Below are 15,468 nucleotides of genomic sequence, written 5' to 3'. Positions count from 1 at the left end.
GCATCCTTTTGTTAAGCATCAGATCGACATAGGATCTTGTTGAGTTTTGTGCAATAATCTTCTTTCAAAATTCCTCTGTCTTCTTCGTGTTTGTATGGATATGTCTTTTGAATTTAATTCAAGTTGAAACCCTTGTGTTAAAATTTATTGTTCTTTGAAAATGTTGGAGAATGAATTTGAGATTGGAAACCCTTGTCTAAGATATTTGGGTATTCATAATTTGATTGTTTGGATTCAGGATGAGGTTTGAAAAAAAATACAAGAAAGTTGATTTACAAATTCAATAAGTTTATATTTGTTTTCTTATTTGATCTATTATGGAAAGTTGTTTTAAAAAGAGAATTATATAATTGCCAAAGTAATTGATAAATACTGCAATAATTATATTTAATATATTTTTAAGAATAAAATTTGTACTGGTTGGAATGGCGTCTTTTATTTTGTTTTGTTTTAAATAATTTTTATTTTTTTAAAATATTAAATAAAAGGGAGGTGGGGCCAAGAACCCCCCTCCCCTACTCCTCTCCTACAATTGCAGTGCTACCAACAGACTTTTAAAGCCAGTCACACTGCATACTCTACTGCCATAGTAGAAGGTACTGCCTATGATAGTACCCTACTATTGCTTCAGCAGAGCTACCACGACAACAAGCCTATGGGCTACAAAACAAACAAAGGTAAGATGTTATTTTTTAAGTCATTGTTTCAAAAAAATTATTATTATTTTTTAAATATTTAACATTTGATATTGGTATATATATATATATATATATATATATATATTATTGTTAAATATTAAATATTATAAATATTATTATTTATAATAATTAGTATTTTATTAATAGATTAGTAATTATTTTATTAATTATTTAATATAAATTATTAATAAAAAAACAATTATTATCAATAATAATTTAATTGATTATTGTTGAATTTTAATAATATTTAAATTGAATATTTCAAAGAATTAAAATATATTTGGAAAGTAAATTTGATAATTGATTTTAGGAAAATAATTATTTTAATAAACTTGGGTTTTGCTTGACTATTCAATTTTCAAAATTTCCCTAAATACTAGGGAAATTTTTATGTCTTTTGAAAATTCAAAAACCTTAGTATTTATGACCCTTGAAAAAAAAAAAAAAACTTGAAACCCAATAGTGAAAATTGAACTTTATGTTTTCAAACCTAATGAATTATGAAAGCTACATTTGTTATGTACATTATGTGATGTGTGGTTAACTAGTGTTGGGTTGTGGTTTAGTATGTTGACCAATCAGGATGTTTACTAGAGGCTTGGGAAGTTTTTTTCTGTGATGATGTTATGTATATTTTGCTCATGATCTTTTATATACCTAACTATGGTGATGTATTAACATAATTCTATATTATTATTTTTTTGATCAGTTTCTTGTTAATGCTTGCCAGTTTCTTATATAGAACTAAAGTGTGTGGTGTGATTTTTCTAGTGTAACCCTTGATTTTTGATCAGTTATCTTTTGATGCTTTCTGTTTGCTCATATAGGACTGATGTGATTATTGTGATTTATCTATACGTTTTATCTAGTTGCTTGCATAGGACTAAGGTGAAAATTGTGATTTTATGAGTTGTACTTTTTATAATCTTAGGGAGGTAATCTATGGGTACCTTGGGAAGTGTCTTACAATGGAGGTCGGAGCCCTAAAGAGGTTTTCTCAGTAACCCATTGTAAGTTGTTTTAATAAGTGATAACATTTCATTGAATGAGATTAAAATGAATTAATAAGAGTCAATGTTTTTCCTCGCCAATAACTTGAGTGCTAGTATAGGCTAGGATGGGAGTAGAGAGGATGCTTGGTTGCAACCTTGCCTTGTTAGTATGCCTTATTTGTAAAAAAAGATACTAATGCCATATAGAGACACTAGGGAGCTAGAGTCTAGAGAGACTACTAGGGTAACCTTAGAGTTTTCTCAAGCGATGCCACTTGCCCACTTACATAGTAGATTTCCTATGTGTCTTTGTTGCCTTTGGGTCTAGATGTTATTTGTGTCTTGGTACCCTTTGAGATAGATTTCTATCAGGTGTTTCCTTGACATAAATGTTGCTTATGAGTTATGGATTGATATTCATTTGGGACTTGAGATTATCTCATCAGCATGGTGCGAGTGGGCCATTTAAGTTCCAGGAGGTTGAGTGGTAGTGTTTCTTATACCATTGAGGTCTGAGAGCTGGATGTCATTGTTGGATGTACTTGCATAGTTGATTCCTTTCATTATAATCTTGTATTTCTAATGGATGGTTATATTCTATTTGTACCATATTCTTTTTCTAATAGATGGTTATAATTCTTCACATCTAAAGTATTATTAGATTTCATTATTTACTTTGGACTTCAGATGTCATCTTTAGTGCTGACATCTATAAAGAGTATATGTATTTTATAAATTTTGATAGAAAAAGGTAGCAAATTTTGTGTTGACGTCAATATGGAGTTCTGTCCATGGAGATTGTGATTTTATGAATAGGAATTATACCATTTTAAGTGTTATCAAAAAATTTGATGGAGCTCTTTAGTATCAAAATTTCTTTGCTCTTGAATAATTTGAGAAATGGTTATTCACGAGTTTGAGATTTATTACTTCATAGTTAAACTCAAAGATGTTTACTCTTTTAAGGGTAGCAAGGAATCTTGATTAAGCCTAACTCAAGTTAGGATTTATTTATTAAAGTAAAGCTATTTTCTAAAAGATGTACATATTTTATATCACCAACAAGTTTTGTGAAGACTTATGTAGGGAAGTTTTGTAAAGACTTATGCATGGTCTCTTGATAAGGCGAAGTATTTTTTTGAGGTGTGTTATATATTCTTAGGAACAATATAATAATTGGGTCAATGTTACCATACTATATACTATTTCATTTGAAGTTTTCCATTACCATACATATATTATTGTTTAACAATATAATTGATAAAGAATGTTTTCTAACTTGTAATTTCTAATTATTCCTATATAGTATACAAATATACATCAAAAGTTCAAGGTATCAAGCCTTTATCAAACATTCACTTCTCTTTACACAACTACAAAAAATAAATACTTATTTGTTTTTTATATTGTGTCTTTTTCAAAAGAGAAAATAATAAATTTGAAGAGGTTTGATACAAGAAAAAATGTTTCTATTTTTGAGTTACTATTTTTTTCCTTTTTGTGTAGAAATCTCAAATACATTCTTGGTGAATTGAAAATTACACATTTATTTTCTTTCATAACCTAAATATAGAAAGAAAATAAGAAGAATGGCTATAAATGAGATGTATTATTAATGATATCAATGAATATAATCAAATTTTTATATACTAAGCATAAATACATTCAAATATGTACTTTTTGTTTTCAAAATCTATGATTATGTTTCAATAGAAATTAGAGAGTAAAATTCTCTCTCTCTCTCTCTCTCTCTCTCTCTCTCTCTCTCTCTCTCTCTCTCTCTCTCTCTCTCTCTCTCTCTCTCTCTCTCTCTCTCTCTCTCTCTCTCTGTTTGTGTGTGTGTGTGTGTGTGTACACACACACACACACAAAATAAGGGTCATACCTTGAACTATAATTAAAATAAAACTTAATAAAAATGTAAGATATTGCAATATATTAACATGACAAGGATATGGCATAAATATATATCAAATGAACATATTCCTATCTTCAAAATAAATTACCTCAAGCCTTTAATAAATTGTATATTGAAAACAAAATATAGACAATAAAATAAATTGAAGCATATTTGTAGCATAAAAAAAACGTGAGATTCATATGTCATGGTCAAAATGAGGAACAATAGTTGGGAATAAATATTTTAATACATGAAAAAAAACTAATACACTGAAATAACCTAGAGATTTATTATCCTCTATCACTTGATTATAGAGAATTTATAAATCTTTTTATACTTGAAAAAGTAGTTCATAATCATCGTACCCCATAAATTATTAATATTAAATGATGATGGGATCAATGAGAATTTTTTTGACATGATTCCTCATATCTTTACTAGAAATGCTAAATCCATCTCTCTCTTTGTAGAAAAGTAGAGCACACCTTAATGTGTCATAGGAAATATCCATGATGCATGTTGGGATCTTATTATGTTTGAAAAGCTCCATGTTCAATTCTTTCATATGTCCATCTAACATAGAGTTGATGGACTTCAATGCATCTTCCTCACTAGATTCTGAGTGATCTCTCATATAACATGCTATGGATGAAGCAATTTCTCCTCGAGCTGCCTCGGCCTTCAAAAATTGTTTAGTTTAGTTTTCATTATGATAATGATTAGATCTTCATTAAAAAAATAACTTTATAGTTTCTCTATAAATAAAAATACTATATTTTGATTGGTACAATATGACATACCTTGAATGTTCGAATATCACCTCTTAATCCAACAGCCAGTCCCGAAAGATCATTGAACCTTGATGGATAATTAATTTTTTGAAGATCGTCTTCTGAAATTTTATCTACTGTTAATAGTGCTTGCAATGTAGCTGTACGAGAGCCTGCACTCTCTACTCTATTTTTTAAGTATGTACTTAAATTTGGTATATGTCTAGTAGAAAGCCACTTAGCTTCTTTCCACATAGAATCTAAATAGCCATCCCACTGCAATAAAATGTAATTTATTTAAAATCCAACCATATAAATTAATCTTAATAATTGAGTACATTAACCTAATCAATACTAACCTGATTTTCAAAATAACCATATTAAGGAAAATGTATGCACTCTTTTAAAAAATCTTTTGATATACTCTATTATAAAGAAATGTGCATTGTAATTAAATATGAAATACGTAGTGAGTTGAACTTAACAAACATATAAGAAATACGTGAGTGTCATTACTAGATGAATGGAAGAAATGGAAAATAGAGAAGTAAACAAAAAATTTATTTTAATTAATCTTGAAATAAATTTAAATAAATCAATTTTAGTAATAATTGATATTTAAAAAATAGTACCCATATTTTATATATAGTGTATTCAATAGTTTTATTCTGATTTTCTTGAAAATAAAATGAAAAATATACACCTTGAAAAGAAAGTAGTATTATAAACAAATAAAATTTTGAAGGAATTGATGACAAGCATCTAATATAAAGAGTATTTATTTATACCGCATTTCGAGCATGGTGGAGAGTGTCTCTATCTTGAATCTTTTGTGCCTCGTGTACACTTTCATTAATTGCATCATAAAGTGCATGGTATGCAATTTTCATATATTTTGGAAGGTGATCTACAGGAGGGGAATCCCACCTAAACCAAATGTCAATACTTTATATTAATAATATTTTATAAAATAAAAAAATTTAAACAAATAGTTCATAAATAAATTCATACCTGTTAAAGGTGTCACCGAAAAGTTCAAGTTCATCAAGTGTTCCATACGTATCATAAATATCATCTATAACCGTTCCAAGGGTACAGAATTTTGCAAAGGCAATTCTAAAAGCTGAATATTTAGGTTCAGCTGTAATTGCACATGCCGAAAAGATATATTCCACATGTCTATGTCCACAAAACTCCAATGTATATAATTTTGACTCCTTCCACCATCTAAACATGATAAACACAAATAAATTTCATAAATGAAAAATATAAATAAAATAGTCCACCAACTACATAAAAATACAATGTAAAATTATAAAATAAAATAAAAATGTTTTATAAGCATAGAAAAAAGTAATCTTACAAATTTATAAACATTATTTTGTAGATATATATGCATATCCTAATTCAAATATTCAATTCAAGATGAAAGATTCAAACAACCTCATACTAATAAAATGATTAAGTGTTATCAATTTTGAAAGTAGTTTAAATATCTTTCAATCAACTTACCTATTGATCATTTGAAGTTCCTCTCGATACAATGATTGCATAATATTAAAATCCAATTTAGCTAGATATAAAATCTTCTGATTATCCTCGTTCCTAAAAATTAGTCATTGAAAGTAAAAATATGTAAGAATATTACTCTAGGTCTGTTTGGTTGCAGGAATAGAAATATGGGAATTGGAATTGTTATTCTGAAATAGTTATTCTAGAATAGAAAATGGGGATACATGTTCCTATTGTTATTCAAAATTAAAAATAGTTTAGTTACTTGAGCCATGAGCTATTTTCTCCATATATATCCATATAATTCCTTGCTTCCAATCTTGGCAAATTGGTGTGCCAACCATACTCTAAGTTATGTGATATCTGCGCACGATAGTGTTTGCATTAGAGTTTAAACAAAATAACTTTACGATATTTCCTACATTCTAACATTCTAACAGAAACAAGCATCATTATAACGGAAAACATAGCATCTTTTCTTTTTCAATGACCACCAGCATCATTACTACCTCTTGTAGAAGATTGGCACTAGAAGTGGGAGTCTTTTGCAGGATTTGGTTTAAGTACATAGTAGAAAAGTCTTTAGCTTCGTCCATTATGTTCTCCTCTGGGAACGCAATCAATGAAACTTGAATCAAGCTTACTATACTCTTTATCTCCTCCTCTGATTGAGTGGGGCAACGAAAGAACTTCCCATCTTTTTCTTTGAACTTTTCCAACACATCTGCCATTGCATCATATCTACTTAAAATAATAATAGTAATAAAACACATTAAGTTGTATTGTGATGTGGAAATAAAGTCGTATAGTTTCAACCAGAAACAAAAAATAGTTTCATATAATAAAGTAGAGCAAAGCCTTTCATATAATAAAGTATAGTAAAGCCTATCATACCTGCAGAAACGGGATATCTGTGTAGTCGAAGGATTCGGAGTCCCAAAGCTGTGGTATTCAAATGTTTACTGCTGATGTCGTTCCAAAACCTGCAACTCAAATAACTCTCAGTTGCAATCATACACATGACATGCCAACCACCTTAATCGTCGTTTAAACCATACAATCTTTGTTTATAACATTCTATCAGTCTTAAACATTACACATGTAAAGGGGAAAAATTAAATTTCGAAAAAGTTTATTGTTTTATTTTAAAAATCAATGACTAGTGTGTGATTTTTACAGTATACCTATAAACATAATCAAGTGTTTCTGCTATTTCCTTCTGAAAGTGTCGTCCTATTCCGAGGCGTTCAACTTTATCTACCATTTTAAGGCGTTTCAAAACATTTTGTGAAGAAGAATCTGAAGCACCCAATGCATTGAACATGTCTTTGACCTCCCCGACAAGTCTATCGGCACGCTCACGATATTCAGGAGCCTGAAAAATTACATACAAAACAAATACAAATAGATAGTTACATTGTAATTCATATTATCATGTTAGAAAAAAGAAAGGAATAACAAAGCATGGGATAAATATGGTGTGAAAGAAGATTACATCGTACGGCAGTTTAGGGAGGGATTGTATGAAATCATCGTCCCACAAGTTTCCATGATGATTTCCCGTACGCCTAGTGAGATTTTCGTGAACAGTTCTAGTGCTGGCCATGGCCTTATTCATTATTGGATTCCCCAGACCTTTTGTTTCTAATGTTGGGAATGATTTGGGAGAAGTGTTTACGAGATGGGTGGGCTTAGATTTCAAGCACAAGCTCAAGCCAGGGAAGAGACAGACATCAGAGCCTTCGCAGAGTGTAGGCTTAGATTTCTAATGGTGATTTTGCAGGGGTATTTCCTGGCCTTTTGTAGACAAAAAGATATATTAATGAATTATATTTCTTGTGAGAGGTACATACACGAGAATTAAAAAATGAAATACTGGTACACCTATCACAAAGTTTCGACTCAATGAAACAAGTAGCTAATTTTTATACGCATTTATTTGACTTGACAAGACTTGTATGTTATTCTGTCTACCTTGATTTCCCACGATTTCGAATAATCAACATGTTTGAAATATCTTAGTAATAAATCACATGGGAAAGGTATGCCGGCCTACTTTGACTTTGATTTCACACAATTTGGACTAATGAAATTGTTTGAAATATCTTAGTAATCAATCACATGGGAGAGGTATGGGGATCTAATAAATTAAGACAATATATTAATATGCAGTCACGTGGCAGAATTAAAATATATTTTTTAATTAATTATTAGTTCTTATCTTTGGCAACTAGCCAATGGAATCATTAGATTTCATATTATTAGTCCTTGCCTATTATTAGTCCCTCCCTATATGCCTATATAAAAGGGAACTAACGTTCTCATTAGACCTCCTCGTATTAACTGGCATGGCAAACAAAATTCATAATCCTAATGTTTGAATGATAATATTTTTAAAATCAATTTCTGAAACACAATTCCATTTTTCTTATTGGTTGAAGATATTTTTATGGCTGTTATTTTTATTTTAGAATCATAAATTTTAGAAGAAAATGGTACACAAGAATTCATTGTATTGTCAGAATAATTGGATGTCATTTACTCTCCAGAGTTTGATTTATAAAAAAGCACAAATCACAAATCACTGATGGCCTGTGCATGCACTCAAGCTCGCCAAGCTGGTTGAATGCGACATGACCGTATTTATTTGGTGTTGAGATCAATGGAGTTCATTTCTTCCATACACTCTAGAATCATGTCCACATTCACTGCGTGGTCTCATTAAAATGACTGGTCTAGTGAGTGGGAACTTGCTCAATTGGTGGGATGTTGACGTTGACAGGTCATCACTCCAATAGCCAAAAATAACTCCTCGATGTTACTACAAACCCCTGAACTATAATTAAAATAAAACTTAATAAAAATGTAAGATATTGCAATATATTAACATGACAAGGATATGGCATAAATCTATATCAAATGGACATACTCCTATCTTCAAAATAAATTACCTCAAGCCTTTAATAAATTGTATATTGAAACCAAATTATAGACAATAAAATAAATTGAAGGATATTTGTAGCATAACAGAAACGTGAGATTCATATGTCATGGTCAAAACGAGGAACAATAGTAAGGAATAAATTTTTTTAATACATGAAAACAAACTGATACACTGAAATAACCTAGAGATTTATTATCCTCTATCACTTGATTATAGAGAATTTATAAATCTTTTTATACTTGAAAAAGTAGTTCATAATCATAGTACCCCATAAATTATTAATATTACATGATGATGGGATCAATGAGAATTTTTTTGACATGATTCCTCATATCTTTACTAGAAATGCTAAATCCATCTCTCTCTTTGAAGAAAAGTAGAGCACACCTTAACGTGTCATAGGAAATATCCATGATGCATGTTGGGATCTGGTTATGTTTGAAAAGCTCCATGTTCAATTCTTTCATATGTCCATCTAACATAGAGTTGATGGACTTCAATGCATCTTCCTCACTAGATTCTGAGTGATCTCTCATATAACATGCTATGGATGCAGCAATTTCTCCTCGAGCGTCCTTGGCCTTCAAAAATTATTTAGTTTAGTTTTCATTATGATAATGATTAAATATTCATAAAAAAATAACTTTATGATTAAATGCTTGGTGGGGCCTTGGCCAACTGTGTAGTTCATTGACAAATTTTGACTAAACTACATTGAGCATTTTTTACCAAGGAAATAGGTGATGAGAGATAGCGGGGCTAGCCCAACGAATGATGATGTGACACCTGACATGATTACTAAGTTTGACCAATTTTGACCAAGGAAATAGGTGATGAGAGATAGCAGGGCCAGCCCAATGAATGATGATGTGACACATAACATGATTACTGAGGCAGGTGACATGGTAGAATTGGCACATGGCAAGATATTGCTTTTTCACCGATGACATAGTAGGTAGTTAGGTGGCACGTGACAAGGTGACATTACGACACATGGTTAAGCGAGTCCAGAGAAGATGTGATGAGATTTTATTGTGTCGCAAGAGATCAATGGTTGTTGCTTTGTTGCATCTGAAAGTTGCATGGATGTTAACCATAGTGACAAAGTGAACCAATCAAAATGTCACATGTGTTCGCAAGCCATACGGTGTGGTGGAAAAATTAATAGCCAATCAAAGAGCACCATGTGCTGCTAGTGTGGTAATTCGCCTAGGAGATGCTGACTAGATATATGACTCAGTGCTAATAAGAATCTAATGGGCAAATAGAATGATAACACATGTTACATGAGAAGAGTTGAATGTGGTTTGACTATTATTTGTTTGAAGGTATAGTTTGCTATATTTCAAATTAAATAACAATATACTTCATCAATGTGAGTATTTCAAGAACTCAAAATATGGGCACTATTAATTCAAGGGGTCAAATATGAGGTGGGTACCTCAAGGAAAAAGAAAGCTTCTATTGGTTGTAAATTGCATTCTTCCAAACTTGTGGACACTTTTAAATGGGTATGCTTTTTAAGATAGCTTTGACTATGTTAAAAAATGAAATATTTTAAACTTAGCATAATGATCTTTTTTTTAATAAAGATTTATAGTATTATACTTTCATCATAAATAACTCTCTTGTTAACCTCTTGCATTGGTCAAGAGTCCTCTCATATGTCAACATGTCTGAAACTTGGTTGGTTGTGGCATGTATATGTTCAAGTATGGTTGCCAGGTGGATCTACAACTTAAACTATAACATTATAATTCATAGAAAAATAAATTTATAACATATAAGTAAGAATTTGAACTACAACTTACCTCTGTTGACTCCTCCTCTGGATATAATAGTTGTTTGAGAAAAGATACAAAACTCTGACATCCAACCCCCTATGGACTAGGTGTTTCCTATGAGATACAAAACCCTAGTTGTTAATATCATTAAAATTAGTTTTGAATTTCTTTATTAAAACAATAGATAAATGATACTTATATCTACGATGGGCCACTCATTGCGAATGGAAATGCCTGAGGGTCTGCGATGTCGAATCTTCGTAGACTCATCACTAGTAACGATGCCATGTGTTGGAATTATGAATGAAGTAACTGATGGGGGTGGGTGAATCAGTTACCCAAAAAACAAATCATGATCCCTTAGATGTCTTAAATAACTAGTTATTGTAGTAACTCAATAAACACATCAAAAAAATGTTGGAACTTGGTAACTTAACTTGTTACTAATCTTTAGCATTCATAATTATTAGCATGCATGCAAAAGTAAATAACATGAGGACAAGAGGCACCAGATTTAACGTGGAAACCAAATATGGGAAAAACCACCAAGTAACTAGCTACCAATTTTCACTCTTCAAAAGTGAGCCCTGTTAGGAGCCAACCCTATTAAAGGTTACAATACACACTGTTAGGTGTGACCCTGTTAGAGGATTTAATCACCCTATTAGGAGTGGCCTTGCTAGAGGTCTTTAGAACAATTCAACTGAACTGTCACCTTGTTAGAGGATTTACAAAATGGCTATTAAACCAACTCTGTTAAGAGATTTGAGATCACTTCTATAGTGGTTAGAAAGTAACAATGAATTGACTTGAATAAGATGTAACTTAATTTACTGATTACAGACCTATATTCTACACCATCAGATCCTCCTCGATCAAATATAGCTTTGTTTCTTCCTAGTGATCTTTGATCATTCTTCAACATTCACTTTCACAATAATCAATCCTCCTTCACATTCATATGACATCAAATCCATCACACACTTAGAATTCACAACTTGACCTCTTATATATACCATTCAGATTATCAAGTCAGCTCATTCACATATTAAATTTACCAATAAACCATACATCAGTCGGCTGCAAATATTACATTAAACAAATAAATTTTATTTCACAAAACAATGAAATCCAACATTGACCGACCCTGCTCAGTAAGTATTGCTTCCAGAAACAATTTTCCCGAGTTAACCATCTTAACTCGGTTAACATTGCAAAATTTGCAAAATCCTTTGGCTGCTCAGTTAACTTGGTAAGAACTAAATTTCCTTCACTGTCCATGAGAGCTGAGTAAGAACTATTTCCTGCACTATTTTCCTTTGAGGACCAAGTGAGCTCGGTAACAACTAAATTTCCTATGCTAACCTTGAAAGCTCAGTAATAACTATCTACACAAGTTAAAGCCTAAGAACACTCCGTAGACAATATAAACCTTCTTTGCTAACCTTCTGAGCTTAGTAGACTTTGTCTTTTGCCTTGTTGACCAACTAAGGTCGGTAGACTCTGTTTGATGACTGATATGACATTCTTGTAACATCAAAGACAATACTCAATTGAACAATTGTATCCAACAGCCATGTGCAATAAATAATGTAATTAAATTTCATTAGCATAAATAATTTACAAGAATGCCTTGATATTTAATTACTTTAAAAGCACATAATTACCTTTCCCTTATCAAACTGTATATGCTCCAATATGCTCCAAGAGAAACGAAAGATTAGAAACTGTATATGCTCCAATATAAAATAGAAAAAATGAGAACACAACATAATTTACCGTAGATGTCTCAAGGCCAAATTAAATAGCCAAGAGCACGACATTACCAACCTACTTGAGCTCCTCCTTAGTCATCACCTAAACATGAATGGATATCACATACATGTATAAGTCAGTATGGGTTAAAATTACTCTATTATAAAGATTAATTTTAAATAACATATGCGATAAAAAAATGTATACATGTACTAACACAAAAGGATTTCATGTCTCTACATGCCCCTCCTCTCTCACGTCAGGGTGTGTAGACTTTGTACGCGTGTCTGGTGGATCATCCTCCTGAAATACAAACTGATACTAAGAAAGATCACCTATGGGATCCAAATAAATATTATTGCACATTATTCAAGTATGGGTCACATAAACATGTGGTAAGCTCCCTAATGATGAACTTGTCGCAGCATCATCAACAGAGGGAGGCAACAATGACCTAGCTTGGGATATCAAAAGGCTACTCAATCTATGGATGGCTCTAATAGTTTGAGAGCTAGTCTTTGCAATGATATAAAGATGCTGCATTGGAGGAGGGGGGGAGACATCAGTAGGGGGGACAAGTGTTAGCTTTCTTCCACTGGGAAAAGGGTCTATCCAGATGAGCTCCTCCTCCTACACCCATGTTGGGCCTCATGTTCCATGAGGTGTAACACAAATTGGACATACAATTTTCTGCAGAAATAAAATGGCACCTCTAAATTGTTGTGTGGAGGTTTTTCAATTTAACCATCCACCAATGATTCCAAAAATTTGGATGCATAGCCTGATTTGTGCACCATTTAATTGATAATTTTGGCTTTTTTTGATCTACTATCTTATTAGTTTTTGGGTCTGCAAATATGTTAACTATATCATCTTTAATTACGTTTAGGGTTGCAACCTCATCATAGTCTAACCCATCATCAAACATGGCATGACTTTTCTTGCACCAGTGAAGAGGAACATTTTGTTCATTGGTAAGTGTTTAACATGGATAACATGGCAGCGAATGCATGTATACTATTATATGTGGTTTTCAAAACCCTTAACTCAGTGAGATTTTCTTCTATCAAATATTTAATTCGTGGAGGGTTTTGAGAAGGTAGGGGATCATTTGGTGGAGGATTTTGAGGGGTAATGGATCATTTGGCAGAGGGTTTTGAGGAACATTTTATCTTGGTTCAGTGTCATCATTTGGCTTAGCCATACCTATTAAATTACAAAACAACATTTCTATTAAAAAAAAGTAATTTTCTACAATTTCTATTTAAACTGCCTAATTTATATTAAAATTCATTCAAAATAATAAAGAATACAAAAGAATGTTACTTATATTGTATATCCATTCCTATATCTGATACTCAAAATGGAAACAACATAAACCAAACTCAAACACAAATGTTTTATTTTCTCTCAAGCTTTTTTTTTTTCCATTAAAAAAAAAAAAAAAATTCCATGTCGTAGGTTTAAGGTATCTAATCTCATATTGGATACCTACTATTATATTGGATACCTAATATGATATTACGTACCCGATAATGGATCAGATACCCAATAAGGCTTGGCCCAACCTTTTTTCCTTAGTATCAGGATGGGTGGAAAAAAGTTAAAGAAAATTCCAAAATTCTTTTAGACATTTTCATACTCCACTTTTTTCACATCGCCACTTTTTAGCACACCATGATCCTACACATACTAAGATATTCAATAATACATAAATATTTAATTACATCATATCACAGCTATTACTTAGTGGGGTCCACACTTTCCCGGTGTCCTCTTAATGCTCAATCGAATCATCCCTTCTTACCCCATACTTATAATCCCTACCCCTAGTTTACCTTTCATGTTGGATTGTTGGATTCTTTAAGGCCATTTTTATGGTTAGTGATACTTGGTTACCAGATTTGATTAGATGTTATTTCATACTCAGTTTATATATTTATTGATGTTAGTATATAGTGATCTTTAGTTATAATTAAATCATATTAAGAGAATATAAAATGATTTAATTTAACAAAAAATTATAAATAAAAATTAGTATTTAATTATATTTAATTAATTGAGAAATTAATCAAGAAAATTCTATTAAAAAAATATATTTAAAAATTGCATGAAAATATAAATAAAAATGGCGAGTAGACACAAAAAAGCTAAAATTGTGAATTGGGCAAAGTTTGCAAATTTTGTTAGAACTCATTCAAACAGACTTTCAAAACAAACCAAATATAGGCATGTGCATTCATATAGACAAAATACCCAAGGTTTTCGAAGCTCTAATATGTAGAGAAGGATGGAGGATTCCAGTTATGCAGGTAAATCGGCAGTTAAAACTTCAAAAAAATTTGGACCATTGGCATATTTATAGAATGGAAGGGACAGTAATTGAACTCAATGTCCTTTTCAAGATTCATCTACTGAATTTAGGGGCATCTCATCACCTAGGTCGCATTCTTCATCTAGCTTAGATAAGCAAATATTTGTGTTCAATTCTACAAGATACGCTAGCCAGAATTTGAATCTTTTATATCTGAGAAAAAAGGGTTTCACATTCTATCCATATGTAGTTGCTCCATCTCATTCACAGATTCTCCCTCCATTGCGTTCTCGTACTATCTACATCCCACCACATCACAAGGAGACTCTAACTTTTCAACCTATGCTCCCTGAAGATTTTCATCAACCTTTTACAAATAATGAAGACATGGTTCTCATTATCAGCAATCAAGATAGTGAAGAATGTTGGGGAGAATGCCAAGAGGTAGGTTTATTCACCTTTTGGAATAGCCCCAAAGTGCAGATGCATAATCTAATTCACTGGGTGGAGGAATTCTATGGCTTCTAGTTAAGTATATCTCATTAATGTAAAAAATTAATCTTTATTCATTGTTGTGATGAGATGGTGAAAAAATAATTTCTTAGTGTTTCTGAATGTATGTTTAAAGGTCGTGCTTTAAATTTTTTTGACTGGATTCCTAATTGTAGAGAGGATAATCTAGATTTAACTATTCCAACATGGTTTGTGATTACTTCATTACCTCCAGAATTAAATCAAATAGGTATTTTAAAAAGAATTGGAAAATCATTAGGTAGGTTGATTCATTTAGATGCGTCAT

General features: G+C 31.4%; 1 pseudogene; it reads right to left on the bottom strand.

Annotated features, from left to right (window-relative positions):
• Positions 1–3,821: 3,821 nt before the first annotated feature.
• On the bottom strand, positions 3,822–7,606 carry LOC149577202 (alpha pinene synthase, chloroplastic-like; annotated as a pseudogene).
• Between the last annotated feature and the right edge of the window lie 7,862 nt (positions 7,607–15,468).

Source organism: Cupressus sempervirens, chromosome 1, assembly GCF_028749045.1.
Source record: "Cupressus sempervirens isolate cs-2001-9-10 chromosome 1, ASM2874904v1, whole genome shotgun sequence".
Taxonomy (NCBI): Eukaryota; Viridiplantae; Streptophyta; class Pinopsida; order Cupressales; family Cupressaceae; genus Cupressus; species Cupressus sempervirens.
This window is presented reverse-complemented; position numbering and strand designations above follow the sequence as displayed.